Source organism: Alexandromys fortis, unplaced genomic scaffold, assembly GCF_014885135.2.
Source record: "Alexandromys fortis isolate MF-2015 unplaced genomic scaffold, M_Fortis_MF-2015_v1.1 scaffold_87, whole genome shotgun sequence".
Classification (NCBI taxonomy): domain Eukaryota; kingdom Metazoa; phylum Chordata; class Mammalia; order Rodentia; family Cricetidae; genus Alexandromys; species Alexandromys fortis.
Window position 1 is genome coordinate 5,333,049 of NW_026067971.1, and position 16,457 is coordinate 5,349,505.

A 16,457-nucleotide genomic window follows, 5' to 3' on the forward strand; every position below is an offset into this window, starting at 1 on the left:
TGTGGTCAGATTAGACATGGCTGAGCTCCCAGGATGCACCACGGCACACAGTGGCTTGTGGTCAGATTAGACATGGCTGAGCTCCCAGGATGCACCACGGCACACAGTGAGCTCGTGGTCAGATTAGACTGGCTGAGATTGACACACTGAGATGATGGTCACAGAAAGGAACACAGAAGAGCAGATTCCACAGAAGAAGGAGTATCCCAGAAGTGAGGAAACAAACAAAAACTTACGGCAAGGGACTAAATTTAGCACAAAGAAATAATGAAATAATGAAAAAAAATGTTCAAGAAGGATAAAAAATAGGGAAAATAAGAAAGAAAAAAAAAACGGTTTCAGATAAAGACTATCAGTTGCCCACATTTGACAAAAGTAAAACATAATCTTCACATCACACTGCAGGCAGGTTCAGCACAGCGAAGGCAACCCTTGATCATCACAGTAGACTGACGTCTGGAAAGAAAGACAGAGAAAGCTATGAAAGTGTGCAGAGAAAGCAAAGCATGTTCCCTGCAGGCCGAAACAGTCAGAATAAAGGATAAGTTTTCCTCCAGAAAAATAGGGGCTGGGAAGGTTGCTGGGAGCAAAAGCTGCTTGTGTGCAAGCCTCACGGCCTGGATTTGGTGTCTACAACCCTCTACATGCCTGCCTCTGTAGTGTATGGGAGCCCATACTCACAGACACGATACATAATTTTTATAGATTGGTTTATTTTTATTTTTCACGTATGAATGTTTTACCTGCCTGTGTGTCTGTGCACATTGTGCATGCAGTGTTCACAGACACCAGAAGAGGGAGTCTTATCTCCTAGTACTGGGGTTATGATTATTAGCCACTTTGTGCATGCGGAGACCCAATCTGAGTGGGTCCTCTGGAAGAACAGCCAGTGCTCTTAACTGTTGGGTCATCTGTCCAGTCCCAATAAGCGATTTCAAGAAAGAACAGGGTAATCTTATTTGTATTTTTTGACCACTTTGAAAGAATAAGATACTTAGAGGAGGGGCTGGAGAAATGGATCAGTAAGAGCACTTGATGCTCTTCCAGAGAACTCAAGTTTATTTCCCAGCACCCACATCAGCAATCTTATCTCCAGTTCCAGAGACCAACGCCCCTTCTGGCCTCTGCATGAACACACACATGCACACACAGTTTTTGTAAAGACATGTACAAGAAGATCCATGCTTGTAAGTAAAATGAGTTAACTTTTATATACTTTTATTTCAAAAGCAAATTCAAGAAAATGTTAAAACATTCTCAGCACTGAATGATAAAGATACAACGTCAAAATTACTAGGAAAACATGATGAAATACAGCTCGGGTGAGGCATAGGTAGGTTGGTGGATGAACAAATGAGAGATAGGTGGACAGGTGGGCAAAGAAACTTTATAGGACTCAATGTGTTTATATTAGGAGAATCCTCGGGTTGGGGATAACCTCAGCGGCACAGTGCTTGCCTGTTATGTATGAGCCCTGTGTTTATTCTGTCACGAGTAAAAAACAACAACCAAAATAACAATAAAAAAAAGCACACAAATTCAGTTTTATCTAGTTTACATATGAGAAAGTAAGTTAGTCCCCCAACTAAAGAAGGAAATAATAAAAATAATAACAGAATCAGTGACTTGAAAAACAGATTTAAAATTAAGTTTAAATTTTTAAAATATGGTTTAAAAATAAGTAGGTCAAATGTTTGTTCTCTGAATCGGTGTTAAAATATTAGTTGTCATTTTGATGGAATTAAAAATAATTCTGATCAGTTATTTCTTATCAGAAATATTAATTGAATGTCAAAATTCTATTAATAAATTTTGTTCTTTGGCAAGCTCATACATGACCTGGTCCTTTCCAAGATTTGTGACTTTTAGTTTTGTTTTTCTGTTTATCCAGGGCCGTCCATGCGGCCATTGGATTGAGACTCCATTGGAGTCGCCAGTGGGCTCACAGCGGGAGCTAACATTCCCTCCCTGTCCCTGATCTATCCGTGGCCTATGGTTCCACTACGAGGGATGTGCATCTGTTGGAAGGGAGGGACTGCTTGTTCTTCCCAGCTGCCCCGCTAGCTTACACCCGAAATAATCACATAGAAACTGTATTAATTAAATCACTGTTTGGCCCATTAGCCCTAGCATCTTATTGGCTAACTCTTACATCTTATTTTAACCGATTTCTATTAATCTGTGTATCGCCACGTTTCAGTGGCTTACCGGCAAAATTTTAGCATGTCTATCTCCTGTAGCAGATCCATGACATCTCTTAACTCCGTCCTTCTTTCTCCCAGCATTCAGTCCAGTTTTCCCCGCCTAACTAAGTTCTGCCATATCAACAGGCCAGGGCAGTTTCTTTATTCATTAATGGTATTCACAGCATACAGAGGGAAGTCTTTCTCTATCCCAAATAGCCATTCCAAGACTGCTTCTTAATCATGAAAACGTGATCTTAGCCTAGGCTTGTTTCTAACTACCTTTTATAACTTAAATTAATCCATTTCTATTAATCTACATGCTACCACACGCCGCATGCCTCAAGTTCTTATGCAGATACGATGGATAAGCAGCCTTAGCTGTGATTACAAATTACTGTCTTCCCCACAGATGGCATTTTGTGGTTATCTTCTGGCTCTTGCAACCTTTCTATCTGAAGATGGACCTTTTTTCCTACCGCCAGCCCCAAATAACAATGTGGAGACTTCTTATTAATTATGAAAGTTTTGCCTTAGCTTAGGCTCGTCCCACTAACTCTTATGCCTTAAATCAGCCTGCTTCTATTAATCGATGTTTTATCATGTAGTGTTTTACATTTTTATTCTGTATGTCCTACTTCCTCTGTGCCTCATTAGCATCTCCATCTTTCTTCTTCCCGGTGTCTTCTCTGTGTCCCTGAAAGTCACACCTAACCCCTTCCTGCCTAGCGGTTGGCCATTCAGCTCTTTATTAAACCCATCGGCAGGCTCCTTGACAAAGACACATCTTCACACTGTAAACAGATGTAACATCCACCCCCTCTTCTTACCTGTCCCCTGAGCATTAGAAGGTATGGGTGTGCACATCTTGTTTTCCCTGGGCATTCATTCTCAGCACCTGCTGTAGCCCCCAGTCTCTGCACTCACCACCGCTCACTGGCATGAGAGGCCTCTTCCACTGAGACTGAGTAGCATTTATGCATGAAGATAAATATACATTAAAAGACATTTTGGTGCTGTGTCAGCTTAGCTGGCGCTGATATTTACTTATATCCAGAGCTTCAGGTCATAGCAGGCATGAGTTTTGGGCCAGGATTTTTATTGTAGCAGGTATGGATTGTCCCTGTGGAGCAGGCTTCAAATCCAACCATAATAATAGTGCTTTATACAAGTGGGAGCATCTTGCTTGGAAGGTTGGTCTGGTAATTCACAAATTGGTAAGCCTCCTACTCCTCCAGCAGACACAGAGCACCTCTGGGACTGGGAACGTACCAGCAGGATGGGAGTTACAGCCTAATAACATAACACCTAAGGAAGTGCTCAGCATCCTTAGTCATCAGAGAAATGCAAATCAAAACAACTCTGAGATTTCATCTTACACCTATAAGAATGGCCAAGATCAAAAACACTGATGACAACTTATGCTGGAGAGGTTGTGGGGTAAAGGGAACACTTCTGCATTGCTGGTAGGAATGCAAGCTGGTACAGCCCCTTTGGATGTCAGTGTGGTGATTTCTCAGAAAATTAGGAAACAACCTTCCTCAAGACCCAGCAATACCACTTTTGGGTATATATCCAAAGGATGCTCAACTGTGCCACAAGGACATGTGCTCAACTATGTTCATAGTAGCTTTGTTTGTCACAGCCAGAACCTGGAAACAACCTAAATGCCCCTCAACCAAAAAATGGATAAGGAAAATGTACATTTTTACACAGTGGAGTACTACACAGCGGAAAAAAATAATGACATTTTGAAATTTGCAGGCAAATGGATAGATCTAGAAAACATCATATTGAGTGAGGTAACCCAGGTCCAGAAAGACAAATATCACATGTACTCACTCATAAGTGGCTTTTAGACACAAAGCAAAGAAAACCAGCCTGTAATTCACAATCCCAGAGAACCTAGACAACAATGAGGACCCTAAGAGAGACATACATGGATCTAATGTACATGGAAAGTAGAAAAAGACAAGATCTCCTGAGTAAATTGGGAGCATGGGGATTTTGGGAGAGGGTTGAAGGGGAGGGGAGAGGCAGGGAGGGGAGCAGAGAAAAATGTAGAGCTCAATAATATATGTGTACACACACATACACACATACATACATACATACACACACACATACATACATACACACCAGCTTTCTTATCTCTTTCACTGTTGTTTGCAAAGTATTGCGGAAGCACCATGGGATCTACATTTGGGGTGCAAATTCTGATTTAGAAATCCAGAAGTGAGAAGGGTTTGGAAGACAACCTCGGTTGGACAGTGAGACCCTGCTTCACAAACCCGAAGCCAGAGGTCACTGGTCTCACGTTCACTCTGCACCACAGGAAGACAGAGAGGTTGTTCTGAAAGATTCTCACCAGGTGGTTGCATGCAAATTTCTCGTACCTTGTCCTTAACAACCTGCAGGTTACCCGCTAGTTCCTGCTCCAGTTAGTGTCACATGTAAGAAAGTGGAAGTTCTCAAATTCCTCGCTCCACATGTATAAAGTGCTTGTCGGTGTCTGTCTAGGAGAGGTGACCTCAGAGTTCAGGTTCTGTCTGGAAGGAGGACACAGAGCCTGTGAACAACAGAGCCTCTTCTAATCTTGCTGTGTGTCTGGACCCCCGTGCTTTTCTGTACTGGGATTGACTTTACAAACACAGGTTCCGTCCGGGTCTTTGGGGAGTTACTGTTTCATTCCCCTGTCAGGTGCAGAAATCTCTCTTCCCCTTTGTCTTCTCACCCAGGGAAAGCGGGTATTCCGGTTTCCCTGTCTTTGCAAATTTCAAAGTAACCAGCGTGTACAGCCAGGTCAGTGTTCTCAAACAAACTCCTGTGGGCACGGAGCCTTCCTTCTTAGTGTTGGGGCAGATCAGAAGCGGTAGACCTGTTGAGTGTCTCAGGAGTTAATTGGCCAGATAGAACCTCTGACCAACAACAGGTGGATGTGCGGGCAACCTCTGAGCAGGTTCCTGAGTGAAGCCTGAACTGTTTGATAGATGCTAATCCACATGACAATGCACCATAGCAAGCAAAACACGAAACTTTTCTGCGAGGTGATCATGCCATCAATTTGCCTAACTACTGAGTGGGAGGGAGCCAGGAGGATGGCAAAGCTGCTTCCCAGAGGACTCAAGGAGTTTCTTTTTAAGAGTGGAGAGATGGCTCAGCTGTTAAGAACACTCGCTGCTCTTGCAGGGGTTTGGAGTTTGATTCTCGGCACCCGTATTAGTTGGCTTACAACCCCGTAGCTCCAGTTCCAGGGGATCTGACATCTCTTGTCTCCCCTCTGAGGGCAGCTTACGCACGTAACACAAGTAAAATATATGCAAATCATGTTTAAAAAGAATGTTAAAATAACATTGCCCAGTTAGATCTTTGACTAGGAAGTGTGTTTCAAAGAAACAAATGTTACTATGTGTTTTTCTTCTGGACACAAGTATCCCTGTAAAGTTTAGCTAGAACTAATCAGAAAATCAAAACGAGCCACACTTTCTTAAGTCACCCTGAGTAGGCCGGTTAAATCACCCTTTGGTAGCTCACTAAAAGGATCTCTTCTGTTCACGCTTTGCTTCATTCTGAATTTTGATATTTTCAAAAGCACACACTTACTCATCTTATGCTTTATTCAGAGTTGTCTCTGTAATATAAAAGACATTTATGCTGGGTCAAAATGAGACACTGGCCTTGGCAGTCCTCAGGCTTAAACCCTGGGAGAGAAATTTAAGGTCCGTCACTTCATTTCTACACTGACATTGCTCGCACGGCACAATCCTATAGCAATTCCAGTATGAGGAAGTGCTCCCACCCAACCCCGGGCTCAGCCAGTTCCTAAGCCTGCTCCCAGTTGACACACTAAGTCATCTTAAGCCCTGTAGATGAGAGACTTTTCAAATGGCCTTTAGACTCCACACTGCAGTGTTCAAACTGTAACATCCCAGCCTTGAGGCTAATAACCACGGCTCCACTTAAGTCAAGGCGAGACCACCTGGAGCTTCTCGCAACCCCACAAGATGCAGTGACAAAGCTCACACACTCACGTGGTCTGGGTCTGCGGCCTGCTTTTGCACAGTCCACCTCAGACCTGGCTTTGTATTTTCCAAAGCAGTATATACCAATGGAACATATGGCCACAGTATTTGCTGTCCATCTCTGCCTTTATAGAAAAAAGTGCCTGTTCTCTGAGTTTAAGAAAGTAAATGGATAACTTTTTTGCAATATTTTTCAAAATGTTATTACTTGCTACAAAGAGAAAGCTCTCTCAGAATTCAAAAGTTGGCTTATTTATTATTTATTTATTGCTTTGGAGAAATGAACCACTGACTGAGCAACATTTCAACTCCAAAGACTTGCTTTGGGTAAGACTATATATAGTTTTTTCGAGAGAGGGTTTCTCTGTGTATCTTTGGCTGCCCGGGAACTCACTCCATAGACCAGGCTGGCCTCGAACTCAGAGAGATCCACCTGCCTCTGCCTCCTGAGTGACGTCTGACTGGGTAAGAATATTTTGTGGAAAATGACAGTTGTGAAAGACCGTTAGCTTTGACATTGAAAGAGAAAGAAAGCTTACTAGCTCGCTTGTCAGCTGGTCAACTCTGAGTGTAACTACCTGCGCAGAATATGTCTTTGCGTGGTTGATATTCATAAGCATCAAACACTGAAGCATTTCGCTAGGGATACTGAGTTCTTCTGGGAGGAGGCTGGAAGTAGCATCATGCACACAGGTTTAGGCGGTTTTTCTTCTACAATGCAGTATAATAGTCTACTTACTGTTTTGAGGCAGGGTTTTACACTGTAGCTTAATCATACTGGCCTTGAACTTGCATTGATCTGTATATCAACATACTTCTCCATTGCTGTGGTAAAACACTGGCCAAAACCAACTTGGGGAGGGAAGGGCTTAAGGACAGTTTATAGGTGGTAGTCCGGTATTGAGGGAATCAGAAACTAAAGCAGAAGCCGTGAGGAGTGCTCCCTGTTGGCTTGCTGCCCCCGACTTGATCAGCTGCCTTCCTGTAGAACCCAGGGCTGGTACCACTTACAGGTTGGAGCCCTCCCCCATCAATTGTTCATCAGGAAATCTCCCAAAGACATGCCCACAGTTCAGTCTTATGGAGACAATCTTTCAATTGAGGCACCCTCTTCCCAGGAGACTCTAGTTTCTGTCAAGTTGACAAAAACCAACACAGTCCTCCTCATTCTGCCTCTTGGTGCTGGGATTGCAGGCATGTGCTCCCACAGTGAGTTTACGTGGTGCTGGGGATTGAACCTGGTGCTTTGTGCACGCTAAGCAAACACGCTACTAACTGAGCCACATCCCTACCCCTGCTCTCCACTTTCATATGTTTCCCCAACACTTCATTTTTCTGTGCACTCATTATTATGATATTTGTGTTTCATCTAGTCATGCTCGAATGGGTCTCATTTCATTTGGTGCAATTATAAGAAAATACCAGAATCTGGGGAATTCATAATGAGCAGAAATTCCCTGACTCACAGTATGGAGTGTGAAGTCTTTCGGGACACTGCTATCCCGGAAGGATCTCTTTGCTGGGCCATGCTGCGAGGCGGGGTAGGAGGGAGAACCCATACAAATGACCATAGGCTCGCCCCAGACATGATATCCCTTCGCTTATGAGAAGGAACCCTATGACAGAAACCATTTTAAATTGTGACCAATGCCCTGAGAGCAATTGAATTTCAACACAAGGCCAGACAGACACACCTTCAGGCCACACAAGCATGAGGAAGCTGTTTGAGAGGTCTGTGTGAACGGCAGGAGCAGTCCACCGGAGGCCTTCACAGTCCATGCTCGGGTCACAAGCAGCCTTCTCTTATTTGACCTCCGGTTTGATGTCATTGCTAGAGGGGTCTGACTCCTCGCCTTGCGTCACCTTCCAAAGCTGCTCCTGAGTCACCCTTATCCTCACACAGCTGGAAAGGGTGAGTGGGGGGAGGGGAGAAAGAATACCGCTAAGATGTTTTCATACGTGGCTCTATTTTATCAGTGGGATGGGATTAGGCCTTGGGTGTCTTGTCAAGTTTTTAATGAATATCCTCAGGCTTCTGTCCATCAGTGCCCCCTTTGTTATGGGAAAAATACTCTGCATGTTCCGGAAGTCTGTGAGCAGAGCTCCAAGCATTCAGCTGGAGGGACCAAATGTCATATACTGTCTTTTATATTCTAACTCTCAGGAGCATGTAGAGCCGGTCTGATGGCTCAGTGGGTAAAGGCACTTGCTACCGAGCCTCATGCCTTAACTTCAATCGGAGAGAAAGGAGAGGGTGGACCCTGGGAACTGATCCGCAGAGTGAAAGCCCACAGCTTCAACTACTCCTGGGGAGCACAGACTTAGCTTCCAGAAAAGTGGTCTTCAGGGGACATACCAATCCTATAAAGTTAGCTGAGTCCATCCGGCTCTGCTGACACCTCGTAGACCCCAAAGGTGCAGCTCCGCTCTCCAATTGTGTTCTCAAAGTGGTCTAACCACCCGAAAAATATGGAGTGGGGTTGGCCCTTGTTGTCTGCCTGACAGTTTCAGACATGCGTAGTGTATTATGTGTGACATGTTCACACCACTACCTGCTTGTGTCCCCCTTCTTTTGCCTGTGAACTCCTTCTACCTGTTCCTCTATTGGCCTCACCACTAGAGAAAACGACAGTCTTGCCTGCAGCTCCTTGGAAAGGGATGGATCATTCCTCCATGATGACAAGAGAGGGCATAGTCTTATGCAGGTGTCCGTAGCTGCTGTGTGTGTGGTTGCAGTGACAATGTCATATGCAGAAGGCGGCATGTCATGACCCTGGCTCATCTCCACTTTTTAAATTCCTTCTGTTGTCCCATCATCTGTCATGTTTCTTAGGCCTTGAGGGGCAGTACTATAGATGTCCTATTAGGAACACTCATCAGTCTCTAATTAACAGCACTTTGCCCAGACAATCTGCCTTAGCTGTCGCCCTCTGTAAAAGGGGGCACATGAGTTACTTTATGGGGATAGATGTAACGTATTTAGGAGGCGGTTTAACAGCATGGCCTTTTAGGGAAATGGCGGTAATATGTTCTCTATGCATGGAACCTCATTCCTAAGGAACTCTTCAGTTGATATTATTGTTGGTTTGGGCTATGGAAGCTTCTTGGAAACTTTGGGCCTGGCATGTTCCAGAGGTACCCCATGCTGAGTAAGCACCAGGAGACACAGAAACTAGAGACCCCAGACTGCTCATTTGCTGCCTCTGGATGGGGGCAGACTGATGTTCATAGGGGTTTGATTGGCACATATGGATTAGAGGTGGATAATTTGAACACTTTGACTCAACTTGAGGCAGAGGGAAATTCCACAGTGTAAATGTTTCAAAGAAGACCCCACCAATTGGTGGTTCTTACAGGTACTTTCCGTGAGCAGCTGGTAAAGGGGCACAAACAGTAAGTGTTCCAGAAGATTCTAAGATAGAGGCTTCGCTTTTCTTAAGTCAATATTGGTAACTGTTACATTTAAAGACACTTGTTACATTTATTGCGGACACTTTTTTTTCCTAGTGGTGCACAATTTGAAGAGGTTGAAAACTACCCACTAAAGCCCTACTGCAAGCCTAAATCTTCCTGAATAAGGCTTACATTGTAACTGCTATACAGAACAGAGCGTGTTGAGCAAAATGGAGTAGAGATGACATACATTTGTTTTTATTTCTTTAGATGAATGTGGCTGCTAGTGACTAAACTTAGTATTCTGGAACTGCGGATGCTCAGTGGAGTAACATATACATATAAGGTAATACCAGGAGTATATTTTTTATCAGTTTCACTGTTGACATAGATTGTTTAAATGAAGGGCTTCTTACAAGTCTTCATGTACAAAACAACTGTACTTAGTTCAGAGAGAGCAGAATTTTCACACATTGCCTTTGAGCCTCTGGATTCAATGTTGTTCATGTAGTGGTTGGTACCCTAAAGCCTGTCATGTCTTTTAAGGTATATCTTCAGTAATCAACCACCATTGTGTCTGGGAAGGTACTTATATGATCATAGTTTGCTTCTTCAAAATTTGCTGATGGGTTTCCATTTTAAAATCAGAAAAGAAAATTAGACCTAAATGGAGCAATGCTTATTAATGTATATTGTAATATTGTAAGCCATTATTAGCTTTTTGGGTTTTGGTGGTAGTGAGTTGTATTGGCCTCGAACACAGCGTGTAGCTAAGGATGACCTTGAAATTATGATCTTCCTACCTCCACCTTCCCACACTCTGGGATTGGAGTGCTAGTCTGGATCCCAGAGTTTCCTACGTGCTAGGCAAGCACTCTACTAGCTGAGACACACCCTCAAGAATATTTTTAAATCAAAACAATATTTTGAGGGAGGCAGTAAGGTATATCAGTGGTGCCGAGGAGCAAGTATCTCTTTAGGGCCGGCCCCTCAGGAATGTAGTGTATATCTGTGATTGTCTTTATATTCCCTCAGCTAGAGGTTTTTAACTGAAATATACCATGCTTCCATAAAAACCCCGCATCCAGGCAGAACTATAATAGACACCTTGTATGAGGAGAGCATGAAGCCTGAGAACACAGGTTTTCCTTGATGGCCTTGGCTACCCTGTCGTTTGGCTTAACCAGCATTTCTGGTAAGGGACTTGTTTTGAGTCTCGGGATTCGTTTGCTCTGAGGTTTTATGTTTCCGCCAGACCTCTTCCTGTTGACATTCTCACTGAATCAGAGTCGCTTGTGTGGAATCATAAGAAGATTAAGTACAGTATCTGAGGCCACTCTACGGCTCTGATATATTAATTAGTCTATTTGGGTGTGTTTGCTTGGAAACCTGGAAGGGAGCCTGTTTTAAAATACGTTTTTGTTTTTAGAATGTCATCTGAAAAGAACCAGTGAGTTCTTTGTCTTGTGAAGGTTTTCAAATAGTCTTTCTGCTTTTTCAATGTGTCAATCTCTGTGGCATTTTATTTAGGAGCGGCAAGGGTGGCAGGGTCACCATGACTTAAAAACATACATCCATGACCTTATTCTAAGAAAGATTCTTCCAAGTGCCTTCTAGTTTAATATTGAGCTCACCCATGGGCAACACCGAGGAAATCCTCATTTTTCTCCCTAAAATGAAACAGTTGATTTGAAAACTAAACCTGTGTGTCGCTACTTCTTGTGTTACATGTTATGACAAATATTTAATATAAATATGCATATGGGCTGTCTGTTCACAGAATGGACTTGCTGAGTGGAGCGGAGTCTACCTGTAATTCTGTGATGTTATTAACCACCCAAGAGGCTAGAGAGCTACAAGATTGAGAAACCAGTGAGGGGGGAAACAAAGTATCTCTGACATTGTCGGCTCCTAGGAAATGCAAGGTAGCTACAGCATCCATCTTAGTAGACAGTACCCAATGAGCTAATAGAAGACCATGACGGGTGAATAGGATAAAATTATGCTCTGTGCTTATATGAAAATGTCACAGTGAAACTCATTTGGTACAATTAATAAATGTTCATTTATCATCCCTTTTGAAGTGGGGCAGAATTAACAAGTGGGAGAAGAAAGAACAGCCTTTCTTGTTGATGAATTCCTGCCAGAGATCAGGAAGAAAAACAGTGTTATCTTTAGAGTATAACGTTCACGGTACCATAAACAGGCTCCCTGGGTGACGTTCAGGACCCTACTTAGCTGTCACATCCAGGCAAAATGGGTAACTCTCTAAAATCTTCATTTCTCCCAAACACATAGGCTTGTAGGACCTCGAGCCTTGGGATAGTGAGGAGTTAAACATGCAGCCCACATGAAATGCCTGCTCCTTTATGGTGCACTGGAAGCCGTAGTTTGTGTCCCAGAGTTCTCCGATATGCATAGAGGGAGCTTTGTTAAGACCAGTATTGTTAGTTTCCAATTATCAAGGAAACAGAGATCCCATCAGTACTAGAGCTTTTATGTTCAGAGCTCTGTCCACATTCAGAAGGTATTTGAGAAGGCCAATCCATGGGTGCACACATACAGTTCTGTCATATAAACCGTTATTCCCAGACAACTAGCGGGGAGTACCCGAGTGAGCACTCGGTCTCTGCCCTTAGTGTTCACAGTGTGGGAGGAGAGGTAGATGTGGATATAAAAACCCAAGCACTGAAGGAGAGACCAGAGCAGGTAGGAAAGTCTTGGTCTTGGGTTGTATGCGGAAACACTCAGCCGTGGACTTTCAAAGTAGGGTTATAGCCCAAGCTCTGTCCCAAACTCCCTTCAGTATTACTTAGGCAGCCTGCTTTTCCCCAAGGCTGAGTGCGTGGGGGAGTCTGTCCATCCTGATGTAGTGTGAAGGAAAATATGAGCTAAAGACAGGATATTAAAACACAAGAACTGGCCAGGCATAGTGGCATTTGCCTTTAATCCCAGCACTTGGAAGGCTGAGGTAAGGGGTCTTTTGTTCAAGGCCAACCTGGTTTACCTGGCAAGTTCCAGACTAACCAGAGCTACACAGTGAGACCTATCTCAAAATAAATGAATAAAATACAGGGACTAAGGCTGTAACTCTGAGGTATAGCATGTGTTTAGCATGTTCAAGGACTTCTTCAGTTCCCTAGCAATCGATCAATCACGAGTACTAAAGCAAGAAAACTACCTTTGTGAGGGCAGCTGTAGCTCTGTCTCCAGACCTTATCGGATGTGTTTCTTTACTTTTTAAGATGTTTCTAGGAAAATAGGTCCCAATCTAAGGCCGCATAAAAATGTCTCATGCCTGGGTCCCACACCTGGGACTCTAGTCTTGACTCGTTCAGGAATTGAGGTCTTAAAGGCTTTCTGAATGGCCCTGCTGTGTGGCCAAAGTGGAGGGATCCCCACACCTGTTTGGGTTTTATTTCCCCCAGGATTTTGCAGTAAATCCTACAAATGCTAGCGCAGCTAGGATTAGCAATAGGTTCTCCCCCGGGCAGTGCCCAGCACACACTTACACAGATGTACACAATCATAAAACACTGTTCGTGTTTCAGAAGTGACTCCCAAAGGATCCGAACTCCCTAGCAGGGCACCAGAGGCCTTTCTATACAGCACCCATCTTTCATGTTATCATGGGATAGCCAACCCATAGGCTTTTGGTAGATTCCTTTTTATTGTTTGTCTTGAGAAAGTGTTTCATTATGTAGCCCTGGCTGGCCTGGCTCAAACTCAGAAAGCATTTGTACTTGGTCCTGGAATGTAGTCTTGTCTGCTCTCAACCTCCTGAGTGCTGGGATTAAAGGAGGACTACCGCGCCTGGATGCCGTTCTAACTGGGGCAGGGTGTATTCTCACTGTTGTATTGACCTGCAGTTCTGATGCCGAGTAACTGAGCATTTTCCATAGGTTTATTGTTCGTTCTGTCTTTTGGAAACTGTTCATCATTTCATTAGTCCATTTATTGGTCTGGTTGTTTGATTTTTTTGCTTAGCTTTTTTGTGTTCTTTGTATATTCTAGATACTAATCTGTCAGATGTATAAGCAAAGATTTTTCTCTCATTCTATAGACTTCTTCAATTGACTGTTTCTTTTAGTTTGATGAGGTCCCATTTACCTGGAGTCCGATTGAGAGGCCCTTGCCTATGCCTGTAACTTGCAGTGTTTTTCTGACTTTTCCTCTAACAGTCTCTGAGTTTTGTTCTAGAATCTGTCATGCATGCCGCTTAACCACCAGTCCTTCCTAAATTTCTCCTTTGACAGACGGGATCCTGGTGCCATGCACCGCTCCGAAGCTTTGTATTTGCATGTGCTGGAGTGTACATACGCACTACTAGGCCTTTGATGTGTCTGTTAGCCATCCGTATCCCCTTACTTGCTTTCTCTTCCGTGGCATTTCTATACTCTATTTCTGCTTCTTGAACTGTTTGATCAACATGTGACTCAGGTAGAGGCTGTTCTGAATGGTTGGCGCAAAAATAACTTCCAAATTAAGCATTAAAAAAAATCCCTAATTTAGTGGGAATTCAAGTTAGAGAAGACAGAAAAGGAAACACATATATTCACACACACACACACACACACACATATGACACACATGCATTCAGCTTTGATAACTGTTGTGGAAGGGGAGAGGAAGTGTGGACTGTGAGGTTTAGTGTTAAATCAGCTTTGCAGTGTTATTGTCCAAACAAGAGGTAGTGATGGCAGACACCACCATGGTGCTGACAGGGCGGCCTAAAAGGTGGTTGAGATCTGAGTCAGATTCAACAAGCCCTGAAGAAGGTGAGAGGCAGAACATTACAGACTCCAGAAAGAGGAATTCTGGGCAGGGGTGTGTCAGGTACGAAGGTCCAGAGACAGGGACGGGTATGGAATGTTTAGGGGCGTCTAGAAAGGCCAGTGTGGCTAGAGCAGATAAAATGAGCAGGCCAGAGCTCGCTAGCAGAAGACAGGAGTGTAGGATTTTTGTGCAGCTTTTGGCCTTTCTCCTGAGAGAGATGGAGAGTTGTTGGAGGGCTTGGCTCACAGGAAAAACCCGGTATTTTAAGAGTGTGGTGGTTTGAAAGAAAATGGTCCCTAAAGGGCGTGGCATTATTAGGTGTGGCTGTGCTGAAGTGGATGCGGTCTTGTTGGAAGAAGTGTGTCGCTGGGTAGGCAGGCTTCGAGGTCTCGTATATGCCCAAGCCACACCCAATGAGACAGACCACTTCCTGTTGCCTGCAAGATGTAGAACTTTCAGCTACCTCTCCAGCTCCATGTCTGCCTGCACACTGCCATGTCCCACCATGATCATAATGGACTGAACCTCTGAACTGTAAGCTGCTTCCTCAGTTAAATGTTTCCCTTGTAAGAGCTGCCGTGGTCACCGTGTCTCTTCACAGCAATAGAAACCCTGACTCAGAAAGTTTCCTTCAGGCTGCTCAGGGGAGAGCAATCTATGGTAGAATCAGGGAAATCGATTAAGGGGCTCCTGCGGTCATCCAGTCACACTGTTGTCATGAGTGGAGATTGGTCAGAAACAGAGACTTAGGGTGTGGACCAGGGGTTCAGGGCTTCTGTGGAATGTATTCCCAAAGGTGGAGATGGGGAAGGTAGTATGTAAATGGTTAGTGTATATATATTATTTTAGCACATTCCTCTTTAAGATAGCAGCCTTCCACACTCCGGTGAGGAACCCACCCATTGCTAGTTACAGAAGTAGCTGCCTTTGTGTCACCTGTCTCCTGAAAGAGCATCATCAGTGTGAGCCTGCTCCTGTGTCACCCCCATGAAGCTGTCGCACTCTGTTCTGCTGTCCCTGTTCATTGCTGGCCATGTGCCTTTAGGAACTTGTGGCCTAGGATAACCCAGTCCAAGAGCGCCTCTTGCCTTATCCCTCCCCTTCCTTCCCCCCCACCCGGCTCCTTGAAGACAAAAGGTTTTGTGTTTTTAGATTTCCACCCACACGCACACATCTTGATGGCCTCTTACACACCTGAGCTGTCGTTCAACGCCTTGGCAGAGCGCAGCGTCCTGAGAAACGCTGATCAGTGCGGAGGAGCTCATGGTTCTCTTCTCAAAACCAGGTCCACCTAACTAAATTCTGGAGTCAAATGAATGTTTCTCGTGTTTTGTGGAGATTTACTTGTTTTCATTTTATGTTTGACTTCCTGGTGTCCACAGAGGACATCAGATCCTCTGGATCTGGACGCACATGCAGGTGGTTGTGAGACTGTTGGGGGGGGGGTCCTCTGCAAGAGCAGCAAGGTGCTGAGGACTGACCTTCTCTGCAGCTCTTCTGCTCTGCATTTCTGACCACCGAGAGAATTTCCAGTCGTGTGTAAACTGATTTTTCAGCAGCTGAAATTCTTTCAGCAGTTGTCTGCTGAGGGCATGCATGTGCCAGAGGCCGTGCTGGGCATTAGAAGGGAGGGAGGCCCCTGATCCCTAAGGAGTTTACCTCGCATGGAGGAGACAGACCAAACACACAACACCGGTGGGGACGATCATGCTGTGAAGTGAGCGTGACGATGGGAGGGTTTGGAGGGTCGGAATCATGTGCTGCTGTCCAAGGGTCAGCGTGTGTGTGTGTGTGTGTGTGTGTGTGTGCGTGTGCACACGTGTGGCATATGTTCTTATGGGGGTTTGGAAGATTGGAATCACATGTTGCTGTCCAAGGGTCAGCACTAGTGTGTGTGTATGCAATGTGCACACATGTGTGGCATATGTTTTTATGGTTTGTACATATGTATGTAGAAGTATGCATGCATGTGCACGTAGAAACCACAGGTTGATTTTGGGTGTCTTTCTCGGCTGTTCTTTCTTCTTTGAGAAAGGGTCTCTCACTGAACATGGAGCTCACCGAGGCTGCGACCCTGGCTGGC

At 44.4% G+C, this 16,457-nt stretch overlaps 1 protein-coding gene across 4 annotated transcripts in view; it reads left to right on the forward strand.

Moving 5' to 3' along the window:
- The window catches only part of Lrrc8c (leucine rich repeat containing 8 VRAC subunit C), a 79,973-nt gene that overhangs the window by 13,183 nt on the left and 50,333 nt on the right, over positions 1 to 16,457 (forward strand). The window contains exon 2 of one of the 4 annotated variants that reach the window (XM_050155782.1): positions 9,869 to 9,944. The exons of 2 other annotated variants lie outside the window; for them this stretch is intronic. The gene's annotated coding sequence lies outside the window, so the exon portion shown is untranslated. Of the gene's footprint in view, positions 1 to 9,868; positions 9,945 to 14,778; positions 14,909 to 16,457 lie in introns of those variants that run through there. One more of the 4 variants, XM_050155783.1, reaches the window with a different exon arrangement.